At 57.2% G+C, this 23,659-nt stretch overlaps 1 long non-coding RNA gene across 1 annotated transcript; it reads right to left on the reverse strand.

The window, feature by feature from the left end:
- Positions 1 to 5,715: 5,715 nt before the first annotated feature.
- On the reverse strand, positions 5,716 to 23,382 carry LOC311529979. Its single transcript, XR_014713890.1, has 3 exons — positions 22,961 to 23,382; positions 19,399 to 19,466; positions 5,716 to 6,965 (listed from the first exon to the last, which is right to left on the reverse strand). It is a non-coding gene; the product is annotated as an uncharacterized lncRNA (long non-coding RNA).
- Positions 23,383 to 23,659: the final 277 nt, after the last annotated feature.

The raw sequence follows: 23,659 nt of genomic DNA on the forward strand, positions 1-23,659 counted from the left end.
CGTGCGCTAGATGTGCCATCACAGGGGTATCATAGGGAAATTTTAGGCCTGGGTGTCGGTGGCACCGCAATATGACCAACTGGGTCTGAGTGTCTTGGGTCTGGAGGTCATGGTCGATGCGATAGAAGCGGTCACCTGTCAATTCAAAAAGGGAGTACTGGGTCACCCACTGGGGTTCTGTCACTTCCTTGTTGACACAGGCCAACTGCTTGTACACCCAGCTAAGTGTAGTGTCTTCCTGCTGAGCCTGGCTGAAGTCAGTTCCCAAAGCTGGGGCCCCTTCACAAGCCAGTGACATGGGGGTGACCCCTTCATCAGGGAAGTTGCGGTCAGTCACGTGGGTTGGCAGGTTATTCAGGTCAGAGGCTTTATGCAGCTTTTCCACTCTGTAGAGGGGATCTCCCTTGAAGACCACCCTCCAGCAGGGAGGGTCCCAACGTTTGCAGCACTCAGGACTTCTGTGAACTCCCCCCAGTCCCGCCCTAGGATGACGAGGTATGCCAACCTTGGTGCCAAGCCCAGCGACATGGCCTGGATCACCCCATTCATCATCATAGTGACCCAGGTGCTGGAATAGGGCTTCACTTCCTCGTGAATGCACAGGGGCCGAATAACCCCAGGGGTCAGGTCAGAAGTGACGAACCCTTGATGGACAAGACTCTGCCCACAGCCAGAGTTGACAAGGGTGGCAACCTGTAGCCCGCCCATGTCCACGGGAATTGTCACCTTACCGTTGGGTTGTTTTGGGGCATGAGATTCCCCAATCCAGACCTCTCAAAGCTGCAGTCCATCATGGGACAGTCATGTTGCAGGTGTCTGAAACAGCCACAGGTGAAACAGGGACCAAGTTCCGAGCGTGCAGGCCAATTTTCAGAGTGCGCTGGCTGCCCGGGTTTGGGGACATCCCAACTAGGTCAAGGCCTCCAAATGCTCCTCAAAATGCTGGTGCTGCATGACAAGGGTTGACAATATCTCGCCCTTTGGGCTGTCTCAGGCCAGGAGATGTTCTTTTGACTGCGAGTCTTCTCTTCCTATGGGAGGGTCATCCCCGGTGTTGCAGTCCTGGTTCTAGACCTGAGAGGGGTCTCTGTGGCCAAAATATCCTCCATAAGGGAAACTGCCACACTCATCATTGCCAGGCAGCGGCAGAGGATCCAGGCCCTGCCCCGGGGTGGGAGAACGTGGGTAAATTGTTCGAGTGCCACTTGCTCTGGAACCACTCAGGCGGCAGACGTCTCCTTGGCTGGGCGCCAGGTGGGTAGGTCCTTCCCCGGAATCACTGTCAAAAGGTTTGGGGCATGATGTTGAGCACAGCAAGAGTCATCACTTTCACCTGCCCGTAGTGTTGGATCCCCTCGACCTGGAGCCCACAGTACACCGCTTGGGCTGGCCACATCAGATAGGGGGCCAGGAGGGTGGCCCACTGCTCAAGCTCCCCGTTGGCCAACAGTAGCTCCAGCAATTCCTTGCGGCTCCCAGCCGTCTCCCGTGGCAGGGCATTGTGCAGCTCGGTGCCTGGTCCGGGATCCTGCAGAGGGCTTGAGACGTCCACCTCCTTCCTTAGCCCAGCACCACCTGAGCTGGCGGCCCTCTCTTTATACTTCCTTTCTTGCCCCTTTGCTTCCAGAGCAGGGGTTCGGGGGAGCCTGGCTCTGCCCACCAAGGAATGTGTAATGGTCCCTCTCTCTCAGGCTTGGAGGGAGGCCACTCTGCCTCACTGCAACCTACTAAACCCTCAGGAGATCGATCTCCTTGGAGCTCCCCACACCAGGCAGGGTCTCCAGATTGCAGCTTGTTCTTGTAGCTCTTTCCAATTTGCCAACTTCCTGTTGGAGATGTGGACATCAGAGTGGGACACAGTCTCCAGTCATAGGTCAACCAAGACAATATCCCAAGATGACCCCACCTCCCTGTTCCAACTTGATATCCCCTGGCTTATACACTCAAGGATCGCGTCCGCCTGCCTAGCTCCAGCATGGGGCTGGGAGCTGTTGTATTAATTTAGATGGACTATATGAGCCAAAGTTTTAACATAACTCAGCCACTGTCCAACATTAAACAGTGTTTGTAAGGTCCAGAGTTTGGTGTACAGAGATCTCAGCCTGCTTAGGACCATGGCAAACACACCATTGAACATCCTTTTCACCTTTGATTAAAGATAGAGAAATAAGGAAAACCAGTTAAAGCCTTTGAAATGTAAAGTATTAAGTGAGGCTCTCATTATAACAACATCCCTTGTTCCCTGTCCCTGTAGCTGGAGAGAGATTTCAGAAGGAAAAACCCCTTGTCTGACAGACTCTTAGACAACATCAAAGCTGGTAGTAACTGTCCTTTGGGGGAAAGAGAAGTTAGCTGAGACTGGCTGGAGCTGTTGTTGTTAAAGTCTGATCCCGTTTGATCCCAGGTGGGGTTTGGGATTCAGCTGGAGCTGGGAGGGGTGATGATATGATCTGGGTCCCTCTCTCTGCCTGGTCCAGTCTCAGGACGTCTCTCAGGATAATGAAGATCTAGGGTCCCAGGAGATGGGTGGGGTGGGGTGGCAGCCATGATGGTGAGGCTCACTCCAGTAACCTCCATTTGTTCTTTCCTTCTTCCTTTTTTGTTCTTTCTTTTCCTGCTTTCCTCCCAAAAGATCTTTTTCTTTAAGGACCCAAAAAGGGCAGTGTTGGGTGGAATGGCCCATCCCCTTATAATGTTGTCCACCAATTAGGCCTAAACTCCAACAGACCAATTTTGGGTCATTAATTTATGGCTTCACATCATCTGTTTTTTAACAAGCATGATTTCAGCAAGGTCCTTGGATTATCTCAAAGTGGCCTTTTTGGTTTAGACTGATCCTGTTTCTCAGTCTGGTTTCCTTGTGCCTTCCCCATCAACATTTGCTACTGTTGGTTATTGCAACATCTTATGAGCTTTCACTCACTTCTCCCAATTCAGCTCCCAATTCGGGTAACTTTGTAGGCCCTGTTAGCGCAATACAACCCCTCTCTTTTATGAACCTGTTCCCCCTAGGATCAGAAATTTGTTCATAAAACCACAATTACAAAAGCCAAAATCTGATTTCAGTTGAAGTATTTAGAGGAAGGTGAGAAAAATACTTGACTATATTTTAAGGGTGGCAAATTCCTTATCCTAAAATTGGGATTTACAAATCTTAACTTGATCCAACATTACAGAAAAATGACAGTTAAACCTTTCAAATGTGAACAAAGTTTACGAACTTACAACTCACTTCCCTTGTAGCTAAAATGAAATGGAAAACTGCGGCTTTTCTATAGTTGTAAGAGATTTAAGAACAAACCAGCTGTTATCCCTGCTTTGGCTGTATGCCCAGAATGGGCAAAGATGGAAAAAGTCCCCCCGCCCCCTCTTTACCATTGACACAATTAAAGTGGGGCATTCACACAGAGGATGGAAGTTGAACCCACTAGTGGGTAAGCTTGCTGACTTGGAGAAAACTGTCTGCCCTGGGCGCATTCTTCCTCAAGCGTGTGGCCGCTGTTCAAAGAGAAGCAACAAGCCGGTGATCTTTTGGAATCGCTTTTGCTGGCATGAACCCGTTGCAACACCCAAAGATGGTAAAACATCCCAGACTTTTTTAGTCTATGGTAGACCCTGCCCACCTGTTTCACCACCACCATTTGTAAAGACAACTCGGCCACTGTGACAACTTGGCCCATCACGGGATCTCGCCTGCATCCCTAGCACTGTTAGACTTGCCGACTTTCTAATTGCACAAAACTGAACACCCTTGCCCCGCCCCTTCCCCAAGGCCCTGCCCCTTCCATGACCCTTCTCTGCGGCCCTGCCCCCACTCACTCCAGCCCCCATGCCTCCATCGCTCACTCTCCCCCAAGCTCACTTACTTTCACTGGGCTGGGGCAGGGGGTTGGGATGCGGGAGGGGGTGAAGGCTCCAGCTGGGGGTACGGGCTCTAGGGTGAGGCCAGAAATGGGGGGTTCAGGGTACAGGAGGGGGCTCTGGGTTGGCGTAGCGGGTTGGCGTGTGGGGGTGGGTGCAAGCTCCAGGAGGGAGTTTGGCTGTGGGAGGGGTCTCAGAGACGGAGCAGGGGGTTGGGGTGCAGGAGGGGGTGTGGGTGCAGGCTCCAGGAGGGAATCTGGGTGTGGGAGGGGGCTCAGGGAAGGGGTAGGGGGTTGGGGTGCAGGAGGGGGTGTGGGTGCAGGCTCCAGGAGGGAGTCTGGGTGTGGGAGGGGGCTCAGAGACGGGGCAGGGGGTTGGGGTGCAGGAGGGGGTGTGGGTGCAGGCTCCAGGAGGGAGTCTGGGTGTGGGAGGGGGCTCAGAGACGGGGCAGGGGGTTGGGGTGCAGGAGGGGGTAGGGGTGCAGGCTCCAGGAGGGAGTCTGGGTGTGGGAGGGGGCTCAGGGATGGGGCAGGGGGTTGGGGTGCAGGAGGAAGTCTGGGTGCAGGCTCCAGGAGGGAGTCTGGGTGTGGGAGGGGGCTCAGGGACGGGGCAGGGGGTTGAGGTGCAGGAGGGGGTGCGAGCTCTGGGAGAGAGTTAAGGTGCAGAAGGGGGTTCTGACCTGGTGCAGGGGGTTCTGAGTGCAGGCTCCCGCCAGGTGGCGCTTACCTCAGGCAGCTCCTGGGTGGCGGCACAGCAGGGCTAAGGCAGGCTCCCTGCCTGCCCTGGCTCCGTGCTCCTCCCAGAAGCGGCCAGCATGTCTGGCCAATGGGAGCTGCGGAGGTGGCGCTCGGGGCAGGGGCAGCACGCAGAGCTTCCCTTATCACACACGTGCCTAGGGTCTGCAGGGACATGCCGGTCGCTTCCGGGAGATGCACGGAGCCAGGGAGCCTGCCTGAGCCCCACTGTGCCGCCAACTGGACTTTTAACAGCCCGGTCAGCGGTGCTGACCAGAGCCGCCAGGGTCCCTTTTCGACTGGGCATTCCGGTCAAAAACCAGACACTTGGCCACCCCAAGCACGGTGCCATCCGACACGCAGCGAATAACTACAGAAACTATTGGATACTATCACAAAAAGCCAGGTGTTGCAACAGCCCTTGGTTCTGTTGATTTGAGATTCAGCCTGAATTCAGCTGATATTCTCTTAACAAGAGGGGGTTACCCAAGAAGTCATTTCAGTGGAAGTCTGTTTCAGCCACTTAACCTTCAACAATTTAAAACACTTGGTTTTTACAAGTTTTTTTCCCTTAAAAATACCCTGTCATTGAACCGCCAATTCTATTACCAATCGCAGAAACCACCTGTTCTATGTTATTGTGACGTCTTACGAACTTCCACTGACTTTTCACAGTTAAGCTAACAATTGGGGTAAATTTGTAGGCCCTGTTATCACAAAGCATCCTGTGAATAAGCCGAAGGGAGTTGTAAATTGCTGTCGCATGGCTCTTCCATCATCCACCTCTGGTAGTCGTTCTGCAGAGCTGGCTCAATGTGCGAATGTAAGCCAGGCTCTCCAGCCTCCGGGATCTTCTAGCATGGCCGAGCAAGTAGGAGGCACCTCATCCACAGCACGTTCTTGCTCAGAAGCCACCAAGGGACCAGAGGTGGATCCGGCGACCGGCTGTCCCAGGACCACCCGCTTAGGCTGGAGACACATGGATCACCCCTGGCAAAGGGATGCAAGGAGCGGCAGAACCTCCACCCCATGCTCCACCCCAACCCTTCAACCATCCCTGAACCAAACAGCTCCCGGCCTGCCATAAAACCTCCCCCGGTTTCCATTTTCTGTCCCCACCCAGGCAGCCCCTCGATTTGTGGCGCTTTTTGAGGCATGACCCATCAATAAGGCTTCGATTTTGTCATGGAGGTCACAGAAGTCACAGGCTCCATGACTTCCAAAGATCTCCATGACTTCAGCCCTAAGTGGCTGGGAGCTGCAGGGTCCCACCACCTCCTGCAGTGACAGGGGGCTATAAGGTACCCCCGCTGCCTGAGGCAGCAGGCCCCCAAGCTCTCAGCCGCCATGGGCAGCAGGGGTACCCGTCAGCTCCCCGGTCACCCCCATGGGGTAGGGAGATCCTAGCAGCCCCTGGCCACCGTCGTGGGGCAGAGGGAACCCCACAGCTCCCTGGCCACCACAGCGGGGCAGGGGGAGCTCCACAGCTCACTGCGGCCGCAGCCGGGCAGGGGAATGCCTGCAGCTCCACACCGCAGTGGCGGCAGGCAGATCCCTGCAGCTGCCCACCGCCACGGGGGAAGGGCAGGGTGATCCCCTCAGCTCCCCTCTGCTGTGGAGAAGCACGGAGACCCCCAGAGCCCTGGGCACCATGAGGGTTCAGGGGGACTCCCGCAACTCCCCACGGCTGGGGAGGGGTCAGGGGGATTCTTCAGCTCCCCTCCGCTGCGGGTGCCAGGAGGACCCTGGAGCTCTGAGCCCCCATGCATGGTGGGGGCCCCAGAGCTCCTAGCCACCCTGCAGCTGCCCAGTTCCTTCCCATTTGATCACGGATATTTTTAGTAAAAGTCACGGGCAATAAAGAAAAATTCACAGAGGTCCGTGACCTGTTCCTGCCTTTTACTAAAAATATCCATGACAAAATCTTAGCCTTACCCATCAATATAAATCTCACTTCACAAAGTTTTTTTATCGGATCCACGTCATGGCCTCGGTTTTCTCGGGTGCTACCCATGACTTCCTCTGTGCAGCTCTGGAGTCTGCAGATGTGGGGAGAGCCCATGGCATTGTTTTAGCTTTTTGCCAGTCATGGTAGGAAAATAATCATATTTTGTACATTTAAAAACATTTGCAATGTTGTATGGATACAAAACCATTAACAGCCTTTCACTGATAACGGTTTTGCTTTGTTGCTTTTCAGAATACGATGCTTTCGGTGTTAATTCGGGCTGAAAGCCTTGCTCATGTAATGGATCGAATACTTCTGGTGCTCGCTTCTGTTGAAAGGCTTGGTCATGTTCCCGCAGCATCGCTGGCCGGCTCATGAATCTTAAACGTTTCCTGGCATCCCCGCGCAGAGAGGGGGAGGATCTGGGGAAATAAGGGAGCACACTAAGAATGGGGTGACACCCCCCAGAGCCAGGATTTTGGGGAGGGATCTGAGAATGGAGGGAGAGGGTCTGAAATTGGGGTGACTCCTCCCAGAGTGGGGCTAGGGAACCTGGGGTATAGCTGGGGAGCGAAGTAAACATGGGATGATGACCCCTAGGGAGGAGTTGGGGGTGTCAAGGGAGAGGAGGATTTGGAGGACTCAGAAGGGAACCCTCTGAATACAAGCTAAGAGAGCCAGGAGGCTCAGCATTGGGTGATCTTGCCCCCAAAGATGGGCTGCGGGAGCCAGAGATGGGGGCCCCCAATGGTGTGACCCCTAAAACAAGGAGATCTCTGGAGGGGGAGGCTTTCAGTGGGATGACCCCCAAAATGGAAGATCTCGGGGGGGAGGCTCTCAATGAGGTGACCCCAGAACAGCAAGACCTCTGGGGTGCAGCCAGGGGTTCAAAGGGGTCCAGCCCCCCTGGCCCAGACCCTCAGGATGGGACATCCCTCAGGGACATGGGCAGGTTGGGGCAGCCGTTCTCCAGGGTTTGTTTTGGCGCAGCTGCTGGCCCTCTGGCAGCAGGACGACCCGCTCAGCCCCAAGGACAACCTGCACCGCCCAAACGTCGAAGGTGGTGGGTAAGGCAGCAGAGACCCCACTGAGCACCTCACAGATGCCCTCCTCGCTTCCAGCCTTGGCCCCATGTCCCATTCCCCACACCCCTGAGCCAGCCAGTCCCCTGCCCTGGGGCCAGCTGGGAGCCAGTGCCCCCTGGAGGGCCAAGGCCCCGGGCCCCATCATTTAAAATTCCCACATAGCCTGATTTGCTGGACCAGCCTCATTGTTTCATGTTGGTTCCTCATGGAAATCTTGTTCCCATGGGCCACATACTGCTTGGAATGCAATAACACACCTGAGGCAGCAGCCTCTGCTTGCTTGTGGGGGTAAGAAGTCTGGATTGGCCGGTGACCACCCTGCCTGGAGCCCTCAGTGCTGGAAAGGGGAGGAGATACTGCCCCATCCCAGCCCCCATCACACGGGCGCAGCAGGGATGGAGACCTTCCTGCTCTAACCCACTGGACCCTCCTCCCCTCCTAGAGCTGGGGTAGAACCCAGGAGTCCTGGCTCCCAGCCTCCCTGCTCTAAGCACTAGCCCAGGGGTGGCCAATCTGGGGCTCCGGAGCCACGTGCGGCTCTTCAGAAGTTAACCTGCGGCTCCTTGTCTAGGCACCGACGCCAGGGCTGGAGCTACAGGAGCCAACTTCCCAACGTGTCGGGGGGGGGCTCACTGCTCTGCCACAGGCCCCGCCCCCAGTCCACCCCTTCCCGCCCCCTCCCCTGAGCCTGGCGTGCCGTTGCTCCTCCCCCTCGCCCCAGAGCCTCCTGCACGCCAGGAAACGGCTGATCGGGAGGTGCGGGGAGGGTGGGGGAGGTGCTGATCGGCAGAGCTGCCGGTGCTGGGGAGCTGATGGGGGGCTGCTGATGTATTACTGTGGCTCTTTGACAATGTACATTGGTAAATTCTGGCTCCTTCTTAGGCTCAGGTTGGCCACCCCGGCACTAGACCCTGCTCCCCTCCCAGATCTGGGATAGAACCCAGGAGTCCCGGCTCCCAGCCCCCCTCCTCTAACCTACTAGACCGAATTCCCCTCCCAGATCTGGGATAGAACCCAGGAGTCCTGGCTCCCAGCCCCCCTCCTCTAACCTACTAGACCGAATTCCCCTCCCAGATCTGGGATAGAACCCAGGAGTCCCGGCTCCCAGCCCCCCTCCTCTAACCTACTAGACCGAATTCCCCTCCCAGATCTGGGATAGAACCCAGGAGTCCTGGCTCCCAGCCCCCCTCCTCTAACCTACTAGACCGAATTCCCCTCCCAGATCTGGGATAGAACCCAGGAGTCCCGGCTCCCAGCCCCCCTCCTCTAACCTACTAGACCGAATTCCCCTCCCAGATCTGGGATAGAACCCAGGAGTCCTGGCTCCCAGCCCCCCTCCTCTAACCTACTAGACCGAATTCCCCTCCCAGATCTGGGATAGAACCCAGGAGTCCTGGCTCCCAGCCACCATTGTTTAGGGCACTCCAACAACTTGGCTGGGATACTTCTCAATCTCCTTTCACTCTCAGCTACACAGAGGAATCTCACAGAGTTCAGAGGGATCTTGGTTTGACCCAGCAGCGCAGACCAGCATCCTGGACATAAGGAAAAGCCATTGACAATCAAGAGAAAAATGTTGTCCCGTACTGAGAAGAAAACACAGGAATCCTGGCTCCCAGCCTCCCCTGCTCTAACCACTAGACACCACTTCCCTCCCCAAGCTGGGATAGAACCCAGGAGCCCTGTACAGTTGATATTTTCAACGTTAATTTTCCTGTTTCATTTCGATCTCTGGTTCTGTCACTTCCAGGGCACCAGAGCCACCTAGTGGAGGTTATGGTTATTTTTATTAGCCATATTTTCAACACAGAGCACCTAGAGGCCCTAACTGAGATTGGAGCTGGGCACTGCCCAGCCCCGACCGAGATCAGGTCCCCATTGTGCTGATGCGGCAGTCACTTTGTGAGAGCCAGTCCCTAGCCCCAAGAGCTCACACAATTCATAGCCGAGACAAACGCACAATGGAGTCTTATCCCCATTGTACTGATGGGGAAACAAGCCCAGTGGAAGCTGGATTTTCACAGACACCCAAGGGGTTTGGGCACTTCACTCAATCCAATGGGATTTAGGCATCTAAGGCTTCAACCTCTTTGCAAAGCCCAGGCCTAGTGACAGAGCTGGGGCTGGAACACAGGGGTACTGTGCCCCATTGCCAGTGCCTTATGGACAAGCCCACCCATCCTCTCTCACTTGGTTCAGCCTGGTCGCCACAGCAACAGCTCCCAGTTTCAAGGCTTGGCAAGTTCATTCCGTGCCTGAGAAGGTGACACATTAATTGTGTAACTTTCTGTGAGGTCATACAAAGCAGGGCATGGAATGAAGCAGCAAACACGGCGGGGCAGACAGGTGATGGGACAAGTACAGTTCTGACGGGGGCGGGGGGGGAGATCTCACAGCAGGCTCAACTTGCTGTTTGTTCATTTCTCTGGAACATCAGTAGCTCTCTGTCCGACTTTCGTCTGCAATATCCAGCTGTCTGTCTTCTTATCTGCCACATCCATCCCTCCATCCACACTTCTTCAATGTCCATCCATCTCTCCGTCCACCCTTCTGCAATGTCCATCCCTCCATCCATCAATCCATCTGTCCACCATTCTGCAATGTCCGTCCATCCATCCATCCACCCTTCTGCAATGTCCATCATCCATCCGTCCACCCTTCTGCAATGTCCATCCATCCCTCCATCCGTCCACCCTTCTGCAATGTCCATCATCCATCCATCCATCCGTCCACCCTTCTGCAATGTCCATCATCCCTCCACCCTTCTGCAATGTCCATCATCCCTCCATCCATCCCTCCACCCTTCTGCAATGTCCATCATCCCTCCATCCATCCCTCCACCCTTCTGCAATGTCCATCATCCGTCCCTCCACCCTTCTGCAATGTCCATCATCTATCCCTCCACCCTTCTGCAATGTCCATCCATCCCTCCATTCATCCCTCCCTCCACCCTTCTGCAATGTCCATCATCCATCCATCCCTCCATCCACCCTTCTGCAATGTCCATCCCTCCATCCATCCATCCACAATACCATGCCAGCCAGTCAGCCATCCTTCTGCAATACCCAATCACGCTAGAGGAGATGGATACTCCCCTCTAAGGCCTCAGCTTTTGCAGAGTTTTCTTGACCAAGCACACATATTTGGAGACTCTGGTGAACACCCTGGGTGCTGACCCATCAGCGCTGCCATGGGAGACAATGCCCTGGGCCTTCCCATCATGGACCAGGGGGGCTCTGGAGTAGCCCTGAGATGCAAACAGCAAGTGTGGGGTTACACATGTCCAAGCAAAGGGAGGTCTGCTTTCTGTATTCACGTTCCTGAAATACACCTCTGTACCCCGCTTCCTGGGGACTCACGGTCAAGTCACTCCCAGGACGTGCCCAGGGCTCCCACTCCACAGTCCAGGGACTCAGCTGGCCCCTATCCCTGATTTCTAGGATCTGGCCAGTTCCAGTCCCTCATTTCTAACCTTCATCCTTGGGTCCTAGGATCTAGTCAGTTCTGGTTCCTGGTTCCCAGGATCTGCCTGGCTTACCATGGATCCTTGCTCTCCCCATTCTGCCCAGCCCTGTCGGTCTCCTGTTCAAGCAGCACCTTGTCCCGGGCACCATGTGCCCCTGTCCCACACTCACCCAGAATGACGCCTTCCTCTCCTGGGGGCCCCCATGCACAGCATCCTGGATGGGGCATAGGGCGGATACGACCAAGACAGACACACACCCTTCCCCATTACCTTCAGCTTCACCTCCTGCAGAGTGGTGGAGGTCCGGGCATTTGCCTCAGTACTAGTCAGCCCCAGCAGGCCATGCAGCACACAGCCCCCTCCTCACCTTCGCTGGGGCAGGGGGATGGTGCCCACAGCCTGTGTCAGCTTGGCCTTGTGCCTCAGCTTTGATAGGGGAGAGAGAGAAGGGAAATCAAACTCCTCTTGGGGGATGGATCTGCCCCAAGGGGATGGGGCCAGATGGGACTAGATGGGGCATCCCCATGACAACTGTGCAACACTGTGATGCCACGTGCTCACTGGGATGGGGTGATGGGAGGGGGGCGGTACCTGCAGCAGCGTGAGGTCACTGTGGGTGGGTTGTTGGGATGGGGATGGTACCTGCAGCAGTGTGAGGTCACAGGGGGCGGGGTGATGGGATGGGGGTGGTACCTGCAGCAGTGTGAGGTCATTTTGAAATGTCTCATCATTGTGTTCTCAGTGGGGGACTCAGCGACATACCCAGATCTTCCGCCTCCCCAGTTCATCTATTGCAATGTTGTGGGGGCCCCGCAGCACGGTGATGGTGCTGTGAAACACAAGGGGGATGCAGGTGCTGCAGACTCGCCAATGGATTCAGTCATGAGTTGTGTCACGGACTCACGCTCCTCGGCTCCGCACGGTCCCTGGGAGGAAATCCCCTTTAGAGGGACAGCCTTCCATGAAGGTTTCACTCTCTCACAGGCTGGAACTGGCTGCTCAGGTCATTGGGGTGCTCTCTCCTCAGGCTTTTGTCCTTCCACTGGCCAGAACCGGCTGCCTTCCAAGCTGGGCTGGGCCTCCCAGTCACCAGTTGCTGAGGTACCCCATCTCCAGGCCATTGTCTGGTGTCTTGACTGCTAGGTAAGTTCACCCTTGGTGTGCCACAACAACGCCCCCCCCTTCTCCCACCTCATTAAACACACAGAACACAGGGAAACTGAGGCACACACAGTGTTCATGCAAAACACGAAGAAAATTCCCCACTTCGTCACACTCCCCCCTTCAAGTCTGAACTGAGCGGGGTCACTTCAGCCAGTGACCTGGGGAAATTCAGGTACCCCTCTCCAGGACAAAGCATTGCCTGTAACATTTGAATTCCCATCAACATGGACCACTTCCATGTCATAACCCTGGAGGATCAGACTCCATCTCAGGGCTTGGAATTAGTCCCTTTCACTTGGTGCAGCCCTGCCCTGCATCTGAGGCCTCGTTGGACACCCTGAACGCATGTCCAAGTCTGGGTTTACCTGCCCCAGCCCAAGCATTAGCACCTCCTTTACCACACAGAGCGCCCTCTGGCACTGCTTGGTCCAGACTTCCTTGTCTGGCTCGACCTCCCTACAGAGCTCTATGATGGGAGCTGAAGTGGGGTACAAACCTCCAATAGTGCCCTGCCACCCCACCAGCGCCTGTTCCTTGTGTGAGGAATGGGCCAATCTCTGCTCACCTCCACCTTGGCCAGATCTGGCTTTAGACAGCCACTTCTCACCTTGCGGCCCACGTACGGCACCTCTGCCATCACCACCTTACTGTTTCCGGCCTCTATCATCCGTCCTGCATCCTGGAGGTGTCCCAGCCCCCTCCTCACCTGGTCACATGGTCTTTGCAGGTCGGACTGAAGACACAGATATCATCAATATACGCTAGGGCAAAGTCCTCCATCCCCCTTAGTAATTGATCCACCAGGCGCTGGAAGCTGTCAGGTGCCCCATTGAGGCCGACAGGTAGGACCAGGAATCCAAAGAGCCTATAGGGGTGATGAGAGCAGATTCCAACCCGGCATCTAGGTCCAAAGGCACCTGCCAGTAGCCCTTGGTGAGATCCATGGTAGCGAGGTCATGCCCCCCGCCCCAACTTGTCTAGGATCTCATCAGTCCTAGGCATGGGGTAAGGCATCAAACGTGGTGACGGCACTGAGCTTCCGATAGTCCACACAGAGTCAGATCGACCAGTCTTTCTGGGGGACCAGCACCGGGGGCAAGGCCCAGGGCTGGTGGATGGCTGGATTGCCCCTAAAGCCAGCATGTCTCTGACCTCTCTCTCTCTGGGTCCTGGGCTGTTTTCCCGGTGACTGTGAATGGGGAACATCTCCCCTCCCCCCATGGACAGCGCGATTAGTGAGCCCAGGCTGGCTGGCTGGCACCCGGCTGCAGGGACGAACACAGCCCCTCTGATCTCTGCCTGCGGATTGGGGTTAGCTGGTCAGAGAGGGGGATTGATTCCAGCAGGAGGCCAGCTCCTGGCTTAGGGCAGAGGTTTACTTTCCCCTTCTCCTTCCCCTGCCCACGCACATGGCCACAGCAACGTCTCCCCGTCAAAGCATGACCTGGTGCACTCGCCCAATCGGGCAGCCCCAGCACACGACTCACCCCCTTGCGCTGGCTGATGATTTCACAGGGCCCCCCCCAGGCACCCTTGGCACTGAGCCGAGATCCCTTCTCCTGCTCCCCAGTGCCATCGGAGCCAGCAGGCTGTTGTACCACTCTTTGGCTTTTCCTGGGCCCCGGCTAGGTTCTTCCTGGCCAAACTCAGGAATTCAGTGAGCTTTCCCCAGAACGTCCTCCACCACCGGTTTCCCATTCATCTTCCCCTTCCATTCGTCTCCCGTCGAGTCCGGGGGTCATCGAACTGTAGGACTGGAAAGGACCTCAAGAGGTCATCTAGTCCAGTCCCCTGCACTCATGGCAGGACTGAGTATTGTCTAGACCATCCCCGACAGGTGTTTGTCCAACCTGCTCTTAAAAACCTCCAATGATGGAGATTCCACAACCTCCCTAGGCAATTTATTCCCGTGCTTAACCACCCTGACAGTTAGGAAGTTTTTACTAACGTCCAACCTAAACCTCCCTGGCTGCAATTTAAGCCCATTGCTTCTTGTCTCATCCTCAGAGGTTAAGAAGAACAATTCTTCTCCCTCCTCCTTGTAACAGTCTTTGATGTACTTGAAAACTGTTATCATGGCCCCTCTCAGTCTTGTCTTCTCCAGACTAAACAAACCCAATTTTTTCAACCTTCCCTCATAGGCCATGTTTTCTCGACCTTTCATCATTTTTGTTGCTCTTCTCTGGACTTTCTCCAGTTTGTCCACATCTTTCCTGAAATGTGGTGCCCAGAACGGGACACAATGCTCCAGCTGAAGCCATATCAGCTCGGAGTACAGCAGAATTACTTCTCGTGTCTTGCTTACAACACTCATAGAATCATAGAAATCATAGAATATCAGGGTTGGAAGGGACCTCAGGGGGTCATCTAGTCCAACCCCTGCTCAAGGCAGGTCCAATCCCCAGTTTTTGCCCCAAATCCCAAATGGCTCCCTCCAGGATTGAACTCACAACCCTGGGTTTAGCAGGCCAATGCTCAAACCACTGAGCTATCCCTCCCCCGCAAAACTTCTTCTGGCAGTAGTGGGATTTGAACCCACATCCCCAGAGAGACTGGAGCCTAAATCCAGTGCCTTAGACCACTCAGCCACGCTACCACCAGCTACTCCTTCTAGTACATCCCAGAATGATGTTTGCCTTTTTAACAACAGTGTTACACTGTTGATTCATATTTAACTTGTGGTCCACTATGATCCCCAGATCCCTTTCCACAGTACTCCTTCCTCGGCAGTCCCCTCACCCTCCTTCCACACAACAACTCAAAAGGGTGGACCCCTGTGAATTCCTGGGGCAGTAAAAGTTCTGCAGAAGACCTCGCCTGGTATGCTTGACCCCTCTAGGGTGATCAGATAGCAAGTGTGAAAAATTGGGACAAGGGGTGAGGGGTACTAGGTGCCTATATAAGGAAAAGCCCCAAATATTGGGACTGTCCCTATAAAAGCAGGACATCTGGCCACCCTCGGGACTTCTGGGGAACCACCAGCTGCCCTCTAAAACCACAAGGTTCAATTTTCCCTCAGGGAGCCTTTTTCTGATACTGGGTCCCTTCTCTCACATGGATCTTTCCCTGCAATCCTTCCCCAGGATCTTGCAACACTGTGGCCCACAAGGGCCCTCAGCTTCTTCTAGGAGGGATCCTTCTGCTGCTCGGTCTGGAATTCAGCTGCTGGGTTCGGGGCCCAGCCCTCTTGGCTGTGCCTTAGTTTCCCCACCTTGGGACAGGGCCTTAGTCTAAGCCCTGTTAAGCCCTGTCTCTGCTAACTCGCTCCCCCCTGTTGGAGGCGTTACATCCCCTGTAGGGTAGATCGCTGGTGCCACTGAGGGGATGCCGTCCGGTCCAGTTCTCCAACCCATCCCCCTCTTTGGGACCCCCATCTTAGCTGTATCCTCACTACAGACACTTTAACCCGGGGTATCCGAGCACCCCGCCAGGGTTAGGTTTGCACCGAGCACTCCCTGGTCCGGGCCCACCACTTCGGCCATGCCATCATCACCTCAGGGCCCATGTTCCAGTGCCCCTGGACTTCCCTCCCATCTACTTCTGGGGGGGATGAGGTGGCAATTGCCCCATCGGGCTCCTCCCTGCAATCCTCTTGCCAGCGGAGACCTCCCCGATCCTGCCTGTGTCTGCACGGGGATCTGAGCCAAAGGCAGGGTGAATGGCTTTATATTTGGGAGCCTTCCCCCAAGTTACACGGCCCCTCAGCAGCCGGTGGGGTTGCCCCACACCAACAAGGGTCTCTTGCTCCCAGAATCTCTCCACCCCATGACTGTATCCCCGTTGACTCCCACCTACCGCTCCCACTGGGGATCAGAGGGGCCTGCACCCAGGAGAGCACAAGAAGACATATCTGCTGGGCTTGGGGTGGACGCCCGTCTGGCATGCCTCCCCTCCCCGGCCAGCCTGCCACCAGGCCCTGCTTCTCCCAGGGGATAAACACACAACTCCCTCTCTGGCCTGCCCTACAGGCTGTCTTCCCTTGGCCACGTTAACCCTTCGAGGGGTCTCCTGGCTGAAGATTCCCTGTGTCTTTGAGTATGGTACCGCAGTAATTACATCTCAGGCCCCATGGAGGTGGTCTGCCTGTTCTGGCATTCATGGGCACCCCCTGCATGGAGCTTGCTAGTCCCCCCTTGCAGAGATATTTCCCCCAGCTGGGTGGTGACCTCTTTGTACGTGATGCCTGGGGGCTTCTCGTACACCCCGGGATCTTTTCCTATCTGCCTCAGGAGTCCATTCAAACTTAAGCGGAAAAGCCTGTTTGAACATTCATAGTCCCCAGCCTCTGCACTGCCCATTTGGCTGAACTCCCCTCCATCATAGAATATCAGGGATGGAAGGGACCTCAGGAGGTCATGTAGTCCAACCCCCTGCTCAAAGCAGGACCAGTCCCCAACTAAATCATCCCAGCCAGGGCTTTGTCAAGCCTGACCTTAAAAACCTCGAAGGAAGGAGATTCCACCACCTCCCTCGGTAACCCACTCCAGTGCTTCACCACCCTCCTAGTGAAATAGTGTTTCCTAATATCCCACCTAGACCTCCCCCACTGCAACTTGAGACCATTACTCCTCGTTCTGTCATCTGCCACCACTGAGAACAGCCTAGACTGATCCTCTTTGGAACCCCCTTTCAGGTAGTTGAAAGCAGCTATCAAATCCCCCCTCATTCTTCTCTTCCGCAGACTAAACAATCCCAGTTCCCTCAGCCTCTCCTCATAAGTCATGTGTTCCAGTCCCCTAAACATTTTTGTTGCCCTCCGCTGGGCTCTCTCCAATTTGTCCACATCCCTTCTGTAGTGGAGGGACCAAAACTGGACACAGTACTCCAGATGAGGCCTCACCAGTGCTGAATAAAGGGGAATAATCACGTCCCTCGATTTGCTGGCAATGCCCCTACTAATGCAGCCCAATATGCCGTTGGCCTTCTTGGCATAAGGGCACGCTGCCGACTCATATCCAGCTTCTCGTCCACTGTCACCCCTAGGTCCTTTTCCACAGAACTGCTGCTGAGCCATTCGGTCCCTAGTCTGTAGCGGTGCATGGGATTCTTCCGTCCTAAGTGCAGGACTCTGCACTTGTCCTTGTTGAACCTCATCAGATTTCTTTTGACCCAATCCTCCAATTTGTCTAGGTCACTCTGGACCCTATCCCTACCCTCCAGCATATCTACCTCTCCCCCCAGCTTAGTGTCATCTGTGAATTTGCCGAGGGTGCAAACCATCCCATCCTCCAGATCATTAATGAAGATGTTGAACAAAACCGGCCACAGGACCCAGCCCTGGGGCACCTTGCTTGATAGCTGTCAACTAAACGTCAAACCATTGATCACTACCCGTTGAGCCTGACAATCTAGCCAGCTTTCTTGGTCCCTATGGCCTTGGGACCAAGCCGGGGTTTAGACAGCAGAGCCTGTCCGTGGGGTCAACCTGGTTCAGGTCACAGGTCTTCACGCAGGCAGTGAGGTCGGCATCGACATCTCCGCTGGGCACACTTTAGGATCTAGGTTTCCTCCAGAATTGGCATCTTGGGGTCCTTCCCCACTTACCGCATAGCAGGTCCTCTTGGCCCACCTCTCCTCCAACTCCAGTTCGTGTTACCGCTGCTCCAAGCGGTCTGCTAGCCTCCGTTGTTCCAGCTCCATCACTCTTAGCTCCAGTTTCCATCTCTTCACCTCCACCGGGGGCCAGGCAGAGGGGACTCAGCTTGGGAAGTCGCCCTCCTGGCTGGGGAACCGGGTCCCCCTACTACTCCCAGTCTGTCCAGGTGCCCTGCTGGGATCTGGATCTTGCTCCTTGGACTGGTCACTCTCCACCAGCCGGGTAATCAGCTGCCCCTGAGTGAGCCCCCCAATGCGGCTCAGCCTTCTCTCCCTGCACAGGGGTGCAAGGTGCCTGTTAGAGAACTGGTTATAGGCCATTTCCTTGCTGGTTCCTTTAATTTCCTTGTTTTATCGCTGGCAGCCACTCACTGCAAGCCCCTCCACTCGCAGCCAACTGTCTACAAGGTGCATCCACCAACCATCTTCTGCTGCCAAGTTGTCCTAGACTCACAGGATTCATGCTTCCCAGCTCCGCACAGCTCCTGGGAGTAACCCTCCTTTGGCGTGACAGCCTTCCATGAAGGGTGCACTCTCTCTCGCTGGGGTTAGGCCCTTTGGCCCCACCGCCTCCTGGGCCGGACCTCTGAGCCTTAGCACACCTGTCTCTCGCCATGGGCCCCCTCAGAAAGTCCACACACCCTGGCCCCCGCGGGGCCTCCACGCCCAGAGGGAATAATGCCACCCTGATCTCGAGACTGGAGTGACTCTCAGCCAGCAGAAAACAGGAGGTTTAATGAACGTCTGAACCCAGCACAGGAAACTTTCCGGGCCCTCGGGCCTAGTAACCCTCAGCCCAGTTCATCTAGCTCTCCCCCACATCCAGATGGGCTCTGGCTGCTCTCTCTCCCCCCAGTCCAGCTGCCCCCTCCTTCCTGCCTATATCAGTGGTTCTCAACTAGGGGCTCACATGCCGTTGGGGGTACACAGAGCTCTTCCGGGGGGGACATCAACTTATCTAGATATTTGCCTCGTTTTACAACAGGCTGCATATGAGGCATTAGCAAAGTCACCGGCTGGAACCGGCTACTCTGGTCGCTGGGGTCCTCTCTCCTCCGCCCACTGTCCTCCCACTGGCCAGGATGGGCTGACTTCCAAGCTGGGCTGGGCCTCCTGGTCACCAGTTGCTGGGGTACCCCATCTCCTGGCCGTTGTCCGGGGTCAACTGCTAGGTGAGGTCTCCCCAGTCCTCTGCAACAACTAACTCCCCTCTCCAACCCCCTCGTTACACACGCAGCACACGGGGAAACTGAGGCACACGCCGTGTTCCTGCAAAAGACTAAGAAAATCTCCCACTGCGTCACAGGTTGTTAAGCTCACTAAAGTAGGTGGGTGTAGATGCTGCCTTGTACTCAGGCTCAATGTACAGAAGCCAGCCCACCAGGGTCTTTCCCCTGCAGGGGGTGCCGGCCTTGGCCTGGCCCCAGGGTGGGGACTGGCTGGCTCCGGGGCAGGGGCTCTTGCATTTCTTACTGCAGGTTGCAGTTACAATGAGCTGCCGTCACCAACACGTCCTCCCGGATCAGGAACCCAATTTCGCCTTACCTCTATGCTCACGATGGCCATGTAGGGTCTGGTGTGAGGCCGGGTTTCCTGTCCCCCGATGATCTCCCCTGGCAGATCCCCCAAGAGAAGGAGTTAGTTCGGGCCCTTGATCCAGCCAGCTGGTGAAACCCACCCCTGACCGAGATCAGGGCCCCTGGGGCTGGGCACATTTGGAGCACTGATGCCCCCCCCTACTCACCAGCCTGAGCCCCTGGAGCAGCAATAGGAGCAGCACTGTCAGGGCCCAGCTGGGAGGGAGGGGGGCATCTGTCTGGAAGGTGGGTTCCAGGCCTGGCTGTGCAGCGGGGATGCAAGGCGGGAAACCTCAGGGCCATGCGCTCTAGGGCATGAGTGGGGGGATCTGCCGTCTTAGCACTTGGCCCGCTCACCACACCAGCTGGGTCCATCCTGGTGGGGCCATGGGCATCTCAGTGCTGCGCTCACCCTGGGCAGTGCCCTGCAGCCCTGCTGAGTGGGGAGAAGTGGCTCAGACGCTCAGCGGAGGGGCCCAGTTTGAGGCTGTGGTTAACTCGGTCTCATCTCAGTGTCTCTCTGCACCGGGAGGGCTCCTGTGTCCTGCTGGGACCTTCACAAGCCGCAGGCTCACAGACTCGCTGGCCTGCTGTCTGGCAAAGCAACGCCACCCCCGCCCCCTCCCGCTTCCCGGCCAGGTGAAAGAGCAGGAGGAAGGTTCCCCTGCAGCCAGGCGCCCTCCACAGCTGGGGCTGGGACACATCTGGGCACTGGCCCAGTCTGGAGCCATGCACATCTGGGGTGGAGCTGAGCCCTGATGCACCTTGCACAGCCCCCCTCGCCCCCCTGCTCCATGCACTTGCCTGGTGGGGTGTGGGGCTAGGGCTGAATCAATTGCCAGGATCGGAGCAGAGATGGAGGTGGGGGGATGTGATGTTTCCACCCGGCAGGTGGGATCTCGGCCGTCTCCGTTTCTGGAAACCCCACCACACAGTCTCGGGGGCGGGGGGGAAGATCAGGCCCAGCTGGGTCATGGCCCCCCCACGGCTCTGCCCAGATGGGGGCTGCCCGCTCCGAGGCCAGGCACAGCTGGGGACAGACCTATCTGGGACCCCTCCGTGCCCCCGGCAGCCATGCACCACTGGGTATCATGCACCCCTGAAGCGGAGCTGGGGGAGGGGGCTCAGCACCTCTGCAAATCCCCTCTTGCCCCACCAGGCAGCATTACAGCCCCTTGATGGAGATGGGGGAGAACAGGAGCAAAGCCGAAGGAGGTTGGAGGGATTCTCCCCGGCCTGGGCCCGCCCTGCTCTGCGGGGCCCTGGGGTCAGGGAGCAGCCGGTGCAGGGCTCAGCAGCAGGAAGGAAATCTGGAGCCATGGGTCTGCACCAGCTCGGGGCGTGGGCGCTTATCGGCCAGCCAGGCCCTTCCTGTGACGTATGGGAAACTGGCAGGGGAATCAGGGACCGGGTGGGACCCTCACTCCCAACCCGCAGCCCCCTGCCAGCCCAGCCCTGCCCCCCCACCCCCAGCTCTGCCGGTGCCCCTCACTCCCAACCCGCAGCCCCTGCTAGTGGGCACAGTACCAGCCCCGGCGGCTTGGCAGACACTGGCTGCGATTCCCAGGGGGCAGGGGTGGAAGCAGTGAGAGAGTGGGAGTGGCAGGCGAGGGCCAGGAGGGGCCACGGGGGAGGGGGGTTCTGGGGACGTGGCCTCCATGGGGGACCCCTATCCCGCTGTAAGAGGGGATGCAGGGAAGAGTTGGGAGTGGAGGAACGGGGGGGGGGGGAGGTGGGGCCCATGGGGTGAGAAGGGAGGGGGTTTGCTCCCGGCGCTGAGCTAAGGGGAACCAGCCCAACCAGCTTTTCAGCTCTGGATCAGCTTCTTCTCAGTCCCACTCCCCCCCCCGCCCCCCAGGCCTTCCTCCAACTACCCCACTCTGACCACTAAACCCCACTCCCCTCCCAGAGCCAGGGAGAGAACCCTGGAGTCCTGGTGTCCAGCCCCCCCACTCTATCCACTAGACCCCACTCCCCTCCCAGAGCCAGGGAGAGAACCCCAGAGTCCTGGCACCCAGCGCCCCTGCTCTGAGCACTAGGCTCCACTCCCCTCCCAGAGCCAGGGAGAGAACCCTGGAGTCCTGGCGCCCAGCCCCCCCCCGCCCCCCGCTCTAACCATTAGACCCCACTCCCCTCCCACAGCCAGGAAGAGAACCCTGGAGTCCTGGTGCCCAGCCCCCCCCCCGCTCTAACCACTAGACCCCACTCCCCTCCCAGAGCCAGGGAGAGAACCCCGGAGTCCTGGCGCCCAAACCCCCTGCTCTGAGCACTAGGCCCCACTCCAGGCCAGGTTACCCAGCCAATTGGTCTACCCAGTACAATGGCCTTGTGGCCATGTAGGGGGCGGGGCCTGGGTGAACAAAGACGCCCCCTGGGGGTTAAATGGGGAAGAGGCGCTTTGCTGTGTCTGTGTCAGGAATTGGACTCCATTAGAGGATTCCTGGTGGGGCGGTGAATTTCCAGGAAACCATTATAGCCCAGTGGCTGCCTCCCCTAAGTGAGGAGTGGATCGCGCTGATGGGCTAATCTACTCCGAGCCGCAGAGAGACAAATGAGTCTGCTGGGCCTTGGCCAACCTGCTGGAGGATGAGAGAATCTGGCTGCGGGTCGGGAGTGAGGGGTGTCGGCAGGGCTGGGCTTGCAGGGGGGCTGCAGTTCGGGAGTGAGGGGCATTGGCAGAGCTGGGGGGAGCCCAGGGCTGGGCTAGCAGGGGGCTGATGTTCCCCCCGGGGGTTCAGGCTGTAGGTCATTAGCCCACACGACCCATCCCAGCACCTTCTCTTCCTACAGTGACTCTTCCCCTTGGCCAATCTCCCAGCCCCATTCAGGCTGGAGGGGCTGTGGGGCCCAAGGGGGTTAGGCACCCGGCTCCCATTTATTTTAATGAGATTTTGGTTTCTGGTTCCCCTGAGGCCTTTTATCCCCATCATCATAAAGGGAAACAGAGGCACTTAAAGCGGTAGGGACTGGCCCAGTGTGACAGTATCCCCCCCCCCGCTCTAACCACTAGACACCACTCTCCTTCCAGGAGCTGGGGTAGAACCCAGGAATCCTGGGTGCCAGCCCCCCTGCTCTAACCAGGAGACCCCACTCTCCTTCCAGGAGCTGGGGTAGAACCCAGGGGTCCTGGCTCCCAGCCCCCCCTGCTCTAAGCACTAGACCCCCACTCTCGAGTTAGGAGACCAGCTGCCAGGTATCCCCGGCTCTGGGAAGGGAGTTTCATTGGGTGAACACGAACCCAGCTTTGGTCTGTGAGTGTCCTGGGCTGCTGGGGGGACGGGTGCGTCTCGGAGCTGTGTGGGGCAGGTGACCTGTGTGTGGGTCTAGCTGCGGGTGTGGGTGTTGTGTACCTGTGACTGGGGGGGGGGGCGGGGGGCTCTCTCTCTGTGAGTGATTCTGGGCATATTCCCGGCAGGGCTGGGCTAGCAGGGGGCTGCGGGTCTGGAGTGAGGGGCACCCGCGGGGCTGGGGAGGTAGCTGGGACTAGCCCCCCCGTCCCCCTCTCTCTTTTGTCTCCCCCCCCCCCTTACCTGACTCTTGGTCCTGCAGGGAACAGCCAGTTGGGGGGAGGGGCGGATAATTTCCGCCCCTCCCCCAGTCAGTTAACCCCACGGAGCCTGGGTCACAGCTCGCCGTCCCAAGCGAAGGTGGGGTGAGCATTGCCACCCCGGACTCCTGGGTCCAATTCCCCATCTTCGCTTCCCCTCCTCCTGAGATCTGAGGGGGTTGCGGAGGCTCCCTCCTGGACACCTGCGTCCAATTCGTGCTGGGAGCCGAGAGCTATGGGGCCCCTCCCGGACTCCTGGGACCCCTTCCTTCTCTTGGTTTCTTCCCCAGAAAACCCGGACTCCTGGGTCCTCTTCCCGGTCTTCCTTTCTCCCCCGTGACATCTGAGGGAGTTCTGGGGGCTCCCTTCCGGGCGCCTGGGTCCCCTTCCCCATGCCGGTCTCTTCCCCAGCTGACCCGGACGCCTGGGTCCCCTTCCCCATGCCGGTCTCTCCGCCCCGGCCGTGAAAGCGTTAAGGCGGAGGGATGAGGGGGAGGGAGGTGTGGGAGGGGATCCCAGCTCCTGCGGCCAGAGCGGAGAAGCGACAATCTCGGTCTTCCCCGAGCTGGAGCCGCCAGGTGAGGGGGCAGGAGATCTGGGCCGGGGTGCCCCATAGGGGAGCAGGGGTGTGTGGGGGGGGTATAATCTATGGGGGAACGTCTCTTTAAATGGGGGGCTGTGC

This window comes from Lepidochelys olivacea, assembly GCF_965140295.1.
Source record: "Lepidochelys olivacea isolate rLepOli2 genome assembly, chromosome: 13".
In the NCBI taxonomy this organism is placed as follows: domain Eukaryota; kingdom Metazoa; phylum Chordata; order Testudines; family Cheloniidae; genus Lepidochelys; species Lepidochelys olivacea.